Below are 10,074 nucleotides of genomic sequence, written 5' to 3' on the forward strand. Positions count from 1 at the left end.
AGGAGAGCAGAGACAAGAGAGCCACCACCAGCCATATCCTGTATTCTGCCAACCACACTCCCACACACACACACCATCCTTTCTCATTTTCCTCTGCATCTTGGTTGTCATCATCTGACTCATCCAAAACTACCAAAAAGAAGTGAGAAGATTCAAAACCCTCTGATACATCAAAGGTATTTTTTTAATATCATGATTGATTCATTCCCTATGTAGATCAAGCCGCTGTGTTACTACCAAAGGGTTTTCCAGTCCTTGGCAGAGTATCGAATTTTCAAAATTTTGTAATTTAAAAGATATATGTGAAGGGCTGGGGGGAGGGCGGGAATTCCTTGTTTAATGTTACATGAATCACAAAATTCAAAACAGAGCTAGAATGATCTCAGGAACCTTCCCGGTCTAACCGCTTAATTGTTTATTACACATGAGGAAACTGATGCACAGAGAGATTGTGATTTGCCCACACAAAGTACACACGAAAATACACAGTAGCAAAATTCAGGCCTCTGACTCCTGAATTCAGGGGTAGTTCGGCAAAATTCCATTGCTTCCTCGTAAATCGAGAGGCAAAGTTAAGGCAGAAAACCAAGAGGTTCTGACTCCAAAAGTCCAAAATAAGACTTAATTTTGTGTGGTGCCTTAAGGTTTACATTGTGCTTCCACAGCTGTAGCTTCTCACTTGGTGAATTATCACCACCTCCACAGAACAGCTGCTTCTAAGGGTGACATCCCCTCACAAAGTACCTTCCACGCTTTCCTTTCACACCCTCACAAGCCGCCCACTCACCGGCTCACTCTTCCTGTTTTGTTGACGGCACACGTCCATTAACTGCAATCGTATAACCACGTCACTGCATCTACTGCCACTAACATGAAACGTATCACCCCCCCAATCCCCGCTTTGGTCTAACAAATATTAAGTGAACATCCACTTCAGGCAAAACTCCGCGCTGTGGAGGAGTCCAACGGGCCCCGCCCTGGTGAAGCTCACCACTTCTCTGGGAAGAAAGCAAGTAGACGAGCAGACAAGAAAACCACCGGCAAGACGGAAACAAGTGCTCCAACAGAGGTCTAACTGTACGCGAAGGAGGAGGGAAGATCCCCCTGCCAAGGGACAGCCACCCTTCTAGAACCACCGCCATTTCTGAGGAACCGTCGGCTCCGGCCCACTCATCCTTCGCTCTGCGCCCTGACTGTCCGCCTCGTCACCTCACTGCCCTTTCTGGAACCTTCACTCACCTCCGGAACTGCCCTACTTCGTCCGTCACACTGCTTGGCAGTCTTCTCTCCCTCAGCCTTGGGGGCCGTTCCTTCCCATCGCCTCAGCAGGCCTACCTTCCCCCGAAGGTGCCACCATCGGCCCCCTACGGCTCCGCAACCTGTCCCTCGCCCCCTCAGGTGTCTCAGCGTCCGCACGCACGCACGCACGCACGCACGCACGCACGCCCCTCAGCCCCTCTGCCACTAGCTCCGCACGCCGCTCTCGCTCCGCCCCCTTCCCGGGTTCCCGCGCAGCGAGGCCCCGCCTCCGGGTCACCTGACCGCCCGCGATGCGCCGCCCGCGCTTGGGCGGTCGCGGGGCCCAGGCTTGCTCTGCAGCCACTGCTCCCGCCGCCGCCACCTTGCAGGGGCTCCGGGCTCCGGGGAGCGGCTGAGGTCGCCGCCTCCTCTGTGCCGACTGGACAGCGCTGCGGCCGCACCCGTCTGCCCCACCTCATAAGGGCCTGTGACCTCACCCGGCCGGGGCTCGGCGGCCTGGACACGAGTGGCGGGGCTCATCTCCGAGCTTTCCTTCCTGCACCTCAGCCTTCGATTTCTCCCTCCATCCTACACGCTCTCTGCTCTTCTGGCAGCTCTGTTCATTCTCTGGTGCGCTGTTCCACCCCATCTGATCCCATTTCAATGTTTCTTTCTATCCACCCTTTGAATACCTCCCGCTCTCCCTTTCTTCTAAAACATGCCATCGTGCTTCGCTTCCACTACGTTGTGATGGACAGTGGCTCGAAGCCGTTTATCCCACAACCTTACTGAAATTTATACGAGGCTGCCCTTCAGAAGACTAACGCTGCTTTTGGAAGAGATACTCTGTTTTTTCCTGAAAGTCCATTTTTCTTGTCGTGCATCCTGCAGGTAAAATGATATTGGTGAAAGAAAAGACACAAAGCAATTGTTCGGCTTTCCACAGGAGTCCCTAAAACGTTGAATAAATCCAATTCGATGAGGTTTGTTAAGCTAAAGTTATAAATGCTCTGCCAAGCAAAGAGTGCTTTGAAAATAGCTCACGATTTAAAGTATCTTTTCTTTACAAACATATAGGTAAAAATCTTCTCATTGATTGATCCAGCGTGAGCTCTTCATTATGTGTGGCGAACAGCATCTGCTTTAGAGAAAGATCTATCCAAATTCAAATCCTAATTCGTTGTTGTATGCTGTGGAGCAAATTACCCATGCTATCTAAGCCTCAATTTTCCCAGGATTGTGATCATTTCAAAATGTATATGTAGTACTCAGTATGCTACCCCAGTTAATTCCTTCAGTGATACTGCTATGCTCACTTGTATCTTAAACCCTGCTCTGTAGGCATTCTTTAGTACTTTCAAAACGTATACAGTTTATCTCCCTAAATAGTCTATATGTAATCTGAGTGCTAAGAACATATCTTTTATTTTTGTAAACACCCCACTCTCTATTCCCTACTTTCTCACCTCCACCAGCCTTGTTTACAGTCACTCCTATTAATGACTCATCTCATTTTCCATCTATTCATAAAGCATCAATTTCAAATGTGTAAGGACTGTAATGGCTTCAGTCTGTATGCTGATCAACAGACTATGAAAGCTTTAAAAATCTTGAACACTCGTAGATTTTTAGCACTGAATCTATTGATGAGCTAGTTAGCTATTTATTAGTCAGTTTCATAGACCCCCCCCCCCCCCAGTAGCGCCAAGCATATATTAGGGTTAGATTCTTTTGCCAGTAACAGAAAATTCCTAAATAATAGTTGACTAAGCAAGACAGAATTTTATTTCTCTCTCACATTCAAGAGGTTCAGAGATAGTCACTCCAGGGCTAATATTGTATACCATAGTTGCAGGGACATAGGCTTCTTCTACTGTATTGTTCCACTGGCATCCATTCTAGGGGTGATTTAATGGAGTTACCTCAGCGTAGACTTTCAATCAGACTTTCCATCAGAATAAAGACTAAAAATTTTAAGGTTAGGCTTCTCAGATCTTCTCATTTAAACAATATGATTTCTAAAAAGCTTAAGGCTTTTGTCCTTCGGCAGAAACTCAAGGTAGAGAAAGATTTATCTCATAGATACTTGTGGAAATGGCTTTTATCTAGTGGAATGAACCCCAATAAGATTCACAGGAAATTCACAATTTTTTAAAGAGCACTGTATTATCAGAAACACTACCAGCTTGGGTTGAAAGAGACAGAGAGATTACAGAAAGAAAAGAGGCCTTTGGACCCTCATGTTCTATGAGCAGGAAGCAGGCTGAGAAAACTATTTAGGTGCAAACACGGGCTACCTTTCATGAAAAAAAGATGACTTAGAGGGTGTAACCAAGAGCTTGCAGGGTAGAACCTAGAGCCATGGAGAATTATTCTGAGGCCTTGAAGGTGGAACTGCAAACCTGTACCGGAATGAATTTCAGAATTGCAATGGACCAGGAACTTCTGTGCACTTCCTGTTTTCTGCCTGTTGGAACAGGAGTGTCTGTAGCAGTCATCCTATCTATCCCACCATTTTACATTGGTTGTTGTAAGAAGGAAGCTTATAGCTTTTTGCTTTATTTCATAGGACTTCAGATTGAGAGGCACTGTACTCCAGTATCTGTATGTAATGAATTCACCCAAGAAGCCTTTCTACCCCGGATCTATTTAGAGGATAAGACTCTGGACTTTGAGCTGATGCTTGTTAGTTTGCAACTTTGGAAGCTTCCCAGGTGAAATCTGAAACCAGCCCCCCTACATGAAGGGCAGGGAAAGACCAAAAAAAGAAAGAGGCAGACCCCTCCACATTGGTAGGTGGCAGGGAACTTACATACGAGGCTTGTCTTGGGCAGCTGCAAGACAAGTAGATCTCTGCACCCACCCGCCAGAACCCTAAAAGTTTATATAGAGGCTTTGGGAATCGGGGAGGGGCAGTATAGGGGTAGAGGAGTAAGAAGTACAAACTATTATGTATAAAGTAAGCTACAAGTACAGCACAGGGAATATAGCCAATATTTTAAAATAACTATAAATGGAGTATAACCTTTAAAAATTGTGAATCACTGTATTGTAACATATAATATTGTACATCAACTATACTTCAATTAAAAATTGTTTTTAAATTTTAAGTTTGTATAGAGGCTTTAACCAGTTTCAGCCACGTGTAACATCCAGACGATCTCAAGAACACCTTACTGTCTCAAGGCTACATTCTTGGAAAAGTGGCAAACAGTAGGCAAAATGTGCATTTCAAGGACAGGGGAGGGGGTGAGGAAGCCCCAGTTGGCCCGGTCCAGCTTGAGAGTCATCCAGCAGTCTCATCTTCTTGATTACCTCCTCCGACAATGCTATAATAGGGTAAGACTTGGGGGGCTTGGGAGGGGTGAGTTTATTTTGCATGTGAGATGACTATATATAATTTGTGACCAGAGGGTGGACTGTGATGATTTTAAAATATGTCCACAAATACCTTGATGCTTGTATTAGTTTTCCATTGGTACTGTAACAAATTACCACAAACATCATGGTTTAAACAGCGATTTTTTACCCTACATTTATGGAGGTCCGAAGGCCTAAATGGGTCTTACAGGGCTAAAATCAAAGGCTGCATTGCTTCTAGAGGCTCTAGAGGAGAATCCATTCCTTACCTTTGCCAGCTTCTAGAAGCTGTGTTCATTCCTTGACTTATGGCCATATCGCTCTGACCTGCTTCCATGATTATATTTACAATTCTCATTCTGATCCTCTTGCCTTCCTCTTATAAGGACTCTTCATGATTAAATTAATCCTACCCAGATAATCCATGATAATTTCCCTATCTCAAAATACTTAATTATATCAGCAAAGTTCTTTAGTCCAAGTAAGGTAGCATACTCACTTGTTCTGGGGATTAAGATATGAATATTTTTGGCCAGGGGTGGGGATGGTCACAAGCAATGATTTTGTCTACCACAATGTTCTTTTCAAGAAGTAGCATCTAGTTCCCTCCCCTTGAATGTGGGCTAGATTTAGTGAGCTATTGAAAATAAAGAGTATGGCAGAAGTGATGAGGTGCACTTAACAAAAACTAAGTAATAAAAGACATTGCAGCTCGCTCCTTGCTCTCTCTTGGATTATTCTTGTGGAGAAGCCAGATGACATGGCATAGGAACACTCAAGCAGTCCTATGGAAATGTCCTATTGTCAATAGCCAGCATGGAACTGATGCCTCCTGCCAACAGCCATGTGAATAAACCATCTTGGAAGAGGATCCTCCAGCCCCTTTGAGCCTTCAGTTGACTGCAGCTCTGGCCAATGGCTGGACTACAACCTCTCAAGAGACTCTGAGCCAGAACCACCCAGCTAAGCCATTCTTGAATTCCTGAACACAGAAACTGCAAGATAACATGTGTTGTTTTAAGCTGCTAATATTGTGTGGTAGTTTGTTATGCAGCAGTAGGTAACTAATGTAATCCCCATATCTTGATCCATGATGTCTGCTTAAAGTCTAGCGATCATTTCTACATTTCAGCCTGCGGGAAGAAGGAAGGGGAGAAGAAAGGCATACTCCCTCCTTTAAGTGGCACTTACTGGAAGTTGTGTGCACCTTTCATTAACATCTCACTGTCAACAAGATGGCCATCGCACACCTAGCTGCAAGAGAGGCTAGGAAACAGTATTTATTCTGAGGCAGCCATATATCCAACTAAAATTTCGGAGTTCTAATACAATGTGAGAAGGTGAAAACAGATACGAGATCACAAGTAGCATTCTCTGTCACAAAGGGTGATCATAAGGGTCAGAAAAAGCAAAGTCCGGCATACCTCTAATCAACATTTTTCCTTTTTCTTAACAAAGTATTTCCGTCAGCCATCAAGTGATATTTATACAGGCATCACTCTGACCTCTCCAAAGAATCATGCCAATTGTGTATGAGTCACAAGAAAATCCAACTAATATGTTACGTAAAACACAGTGAATTATGAAACTTTTTCAAAGTTCTTTTCAGGGACACTGCTAAAGAATAATTTACAATGGAGGTTTTGTCTAAAGGCTCTTAAGTTTCCTAACTGCTGCTTTCTAGATACTTACATACTGTGTGCATTCTTTGGTGTACTATCAGAAAATATACAGCTAATGAAAAATATGTCCTCTATGCAAGAGGTTGGAGAGACATCACTATGACACTAGCAGCTGCAAAGAACACAGTCATATTCCTGATCTATAATTTTCCTTTCACATATAATCCATTCTTGGATACCCACGGTAAGTGGATTTTTAAAATTTTATTTAACCATTTGGTTAACCCTGATCAAAAGATTCAAAATTGCCTCCTTGTGTGCTTTAGTCAAACTAAAACAAATTAGGAAAACGTATTTCCAGAAATATATTACAAAATCAAATAAAAATTATTTTTCAACAAGTATTAAATGGCTTACTTGCAAAGCATATATTATTGTTTCCTTACATCATTGTGGAAAAGCGAGGGCATTGTAATTCCAGGACAATCTGCTTGTAATTGATCCCAGTGGTCATTAGATGTCTATTATCATAGAATTCAGACTACAGAGGTCAAGAGTTAAAGGATTACACATATACTTTGACATACTGCTTTCCATTTCATTTTCACATAAAGTCCTCCATTTTCATCCAGACATTTAGTCATCAGTTACCATGACGTAAATAAAACACTGAATCTTACAAAATTTCACCATAAAAGGACTCAGTCTAGGTTTACATAATCTTTTTATGATGTCATGAACTGTACCGTGTTTTAAAAAATGTACATTATGTAAGGAATGTAGGACTCAAAGGCAAAGATGAAATGTTCTGTGAAGTACTTCAATGCCACACTGCCAGTGCTTAATACATTTTAAATAGCAAAAAGTGAAGTTACAAATTCTAAAGTCTTATTCTGGCATCCTATTGGATGCTAATGTTAATAATTAAGATTTTGATCCTATCTCCTGTGAATAAAGGCTTTAAGAGTATTTTCTTGCTTCAGCTTGGTACACACAAAAGGTTTTCTTCCATGCCTGCCAAATATCCTTTGAGCTGGTTTTTTTTTTTCCCTGTGATTCTGATCTATTACTTCTTTCAGTTTTTCGTGGGAATCTGCGGCTGTGAGTGAACACCCAACAAGCCTATGAATACTTAACTTGGAAAATGGATTGAAAGTAGATTTTCATTTTGTGTGTATAGACATTTGGTTTTCTTAATCTATCAGCCAAGGTAGGTTCTTAATCTTTTAGTAGCTGAGCTGACTTATTGTAAACTTCTTTCTAAGCCAGAAAGGGTAGGTATGTGGTTCCTTAAATCAGTGGTTCTCAAACTTGAACATGCAACAGAAACACCAGGGGGGCTGAGATCCTCTGGTCCTAGGGCCCACACTTTGAGACCCACTGCCTTAAATAAAAGTTGGGCATTTAAATGATCCTGTAAATAATTTGCCATTAAGCCTTTATTTTACTAATTTATGCTTCCTACAAACAAAACCTAGACTAAATGGACAGTCTATTCTGTTGTGGTTATACAAGTTCCTAAAAAATCCCCAATTAAAAAAAAAACCCAACTCTGACTCATAACAGTAAAAACCTACTCATTTTGAAAATGTTATTAAAGTCTATAAAGAAAAGCTCTAGGTTCTGAAACTAACTTCAGTTCCCAGAGTTGTCATCCTCAATATTCTGTTACATTTGGAAACACACTTGTTCTAAAATAATCATTTGTGAGGCAATGACACTTGCTCTGTTCACCCAACGGAAACAGAAATAACAACACAGGAAGCACTGGGCAGCCTTAGGCCAATTCTTTTTTGAAAGCACATTTAATTCACTGTTGCACAACTTAAACAGAGGAGGTGGTTAGGAAGTCAGGAAGGCACATAGGTAATTTCAACCAGGAATATTTAACAAAGAGAAGTGTCTGGAAATTGTGGATGGTCTAGGAATATCTGAGAGGTAAAGAACTGACTTATTATGTGACAACTTATCAGGAATGTTCAAAGTTTCCTATTATTGTCCACAGACCCTGAGATTGAATGTAAAATGTCTCCAAAAGAGCTAGGCACAAATAGATTCTGTGGGCTGTTTTGTCTGGTGCTAAAATACTATTTTGATGTTCACCCTGCATAATGCCAAACTGACAGCTATTTGCTATCTCGTGAACACAGCTACAGGTTCTCCCCACATACAAACAGTACTGACCTTCAAAGCCTCTGAGCCTCATTTCAGAAGCTCAGACAAGATTCCTAGTGATTTTTTCATCCTTTGAATATATGTTCCTCCTCCTTTGATACAGTATCTTCATATAAACCATCTTATCTAGAGAAAATGACCAACTGGTACTCCATTGACATCTTTTCTCAGTAGCCAAAGCTTAAGAGTCTAAACTTCTCGGATTCATAATCATCCCTCCTCATTAATCCCTCTACAAGAATACCATCCCCAACAGGAAGGAATAATCCAAGAGTGAGACAGGGCTCAGTCATCTGCCCCATTCCTAATCCCAAGGCTTATTCTCAGTGTTAATATGTGAATACAGAATACACATTTCAGCTAGTTCTTATGGCTTCCTCTTTCCCAATACGTGGATGAAACCGTGTGCAAAGTAAACAAAGAAATAATAACTAAGTGGAGCTTAAGTGCTGCAACAGGAGATGTAACTACTAACAAAAGCTGGAGAAGGGGTTCTGAGAGAGGATAGAATGAGGCTTTTTCATTGAGAAAGGTGATATGGGATAACCTCTGCTCTTGCCAGAGCCAGGTCTCCCAAAAAACAAACAGTATCAACATCCCACAGAATCTTGACTGCCTGTTTGATGCCACAGTAGGTCCCAGCATCATAGAATATTAATACTGAAAGAGACTTCCTAGACTGGCTGGTCCAAACCCATCATTTTTCAAACTAGAAAACTGAGCCCCAGGGAGAAGAAAGTGACTTGCCTTAATTAAAGTTAAAGTTCCTTAGCTGCGACACTGAGGCCAGGACTTAGATTTTCTGATCATCAGACCACTGTTTTTAGGCCCTTCCCTTTTTCTTGGGGAGTGGTGGTCATGGTTAATGTTGAACGAATGTAAACACCCATGGAGCAGCTGCTCTTGCTAGAAGAAAAGAACAGCCCATATTCCTCCTCCTCCCTGGAAAAGGGAGTATGTCCATGTGTCCATCCCCACAGGCTTCCAGGATGAGAGAGCCCTTACAGACCCAGCAACTGGGCAGTGACTTGCTATGAATGATGCCAAGTGGGAGTGCCTACAGCCAGCCCAGGTCTATGTGGCTTTTCATCCTTTTCTTCCTCCTCATCAAATAAAATTACAAATATAATGCAAGTGTGTTTATATACATGCTCCTTTAGATTAAACAAGCCTCATCATGGTTTCAGGTGCCCCAATGAGAAAAATAAAACACAATTGCACTTGTGGCCTCTCAGATTAAAGACTGAGTTAAAATGAGATTGCCCAGCCCATAGGAGAATGGGCCACACATGCTGATACAACTGGCCCATCGTTCCGCCCTGGCACTTATGCCCAGCAGACTCAGAGACCCATGGGAATGATTCCTTCACAAGACACCCAAGAGGTAGATAAATGCAGTCAGCCCCATGGGTGGATGTAGCACATAGAAGCCCAGGGTTGGGTGTGTGGAGATGCCTTGGACATAGGACAGAAGGCCTGAAGGGTGAGGCCAGACCTCTGGCTCTACCCACAGCACTCTCCCTGGAAGGGAAAGCTTTTGGCCGTGAGAGAAATTCCCAGTACATAGCAAATGCCTATGGCAGTGAGAGGGTGGAACAGGAGGTAAAGAGGTGATGCTAATCTAAGGGTGACACATCTTCTACACGAACCTCTAGGGTAGAGCTGCCAGTGAGGCAAA

The sequence above is a fragment of the Hippopotamus amphibius genome, chromosome 17 (assembly GCF_030028045.1).
Source record: "Hippopotamus amphibius kiboko isolate mHipAmp2 chromosome 17, mHipAmp2.hap2, whole genome shotgun sequence".
Taxonomy (NCBI): domain Eukaryota; kingdom Metazoa; phylum Chordata; class Mammalia; order Artiodactyla; family Hippopotamidae; genus Hippopotamus; species Hippopotamus amphibius.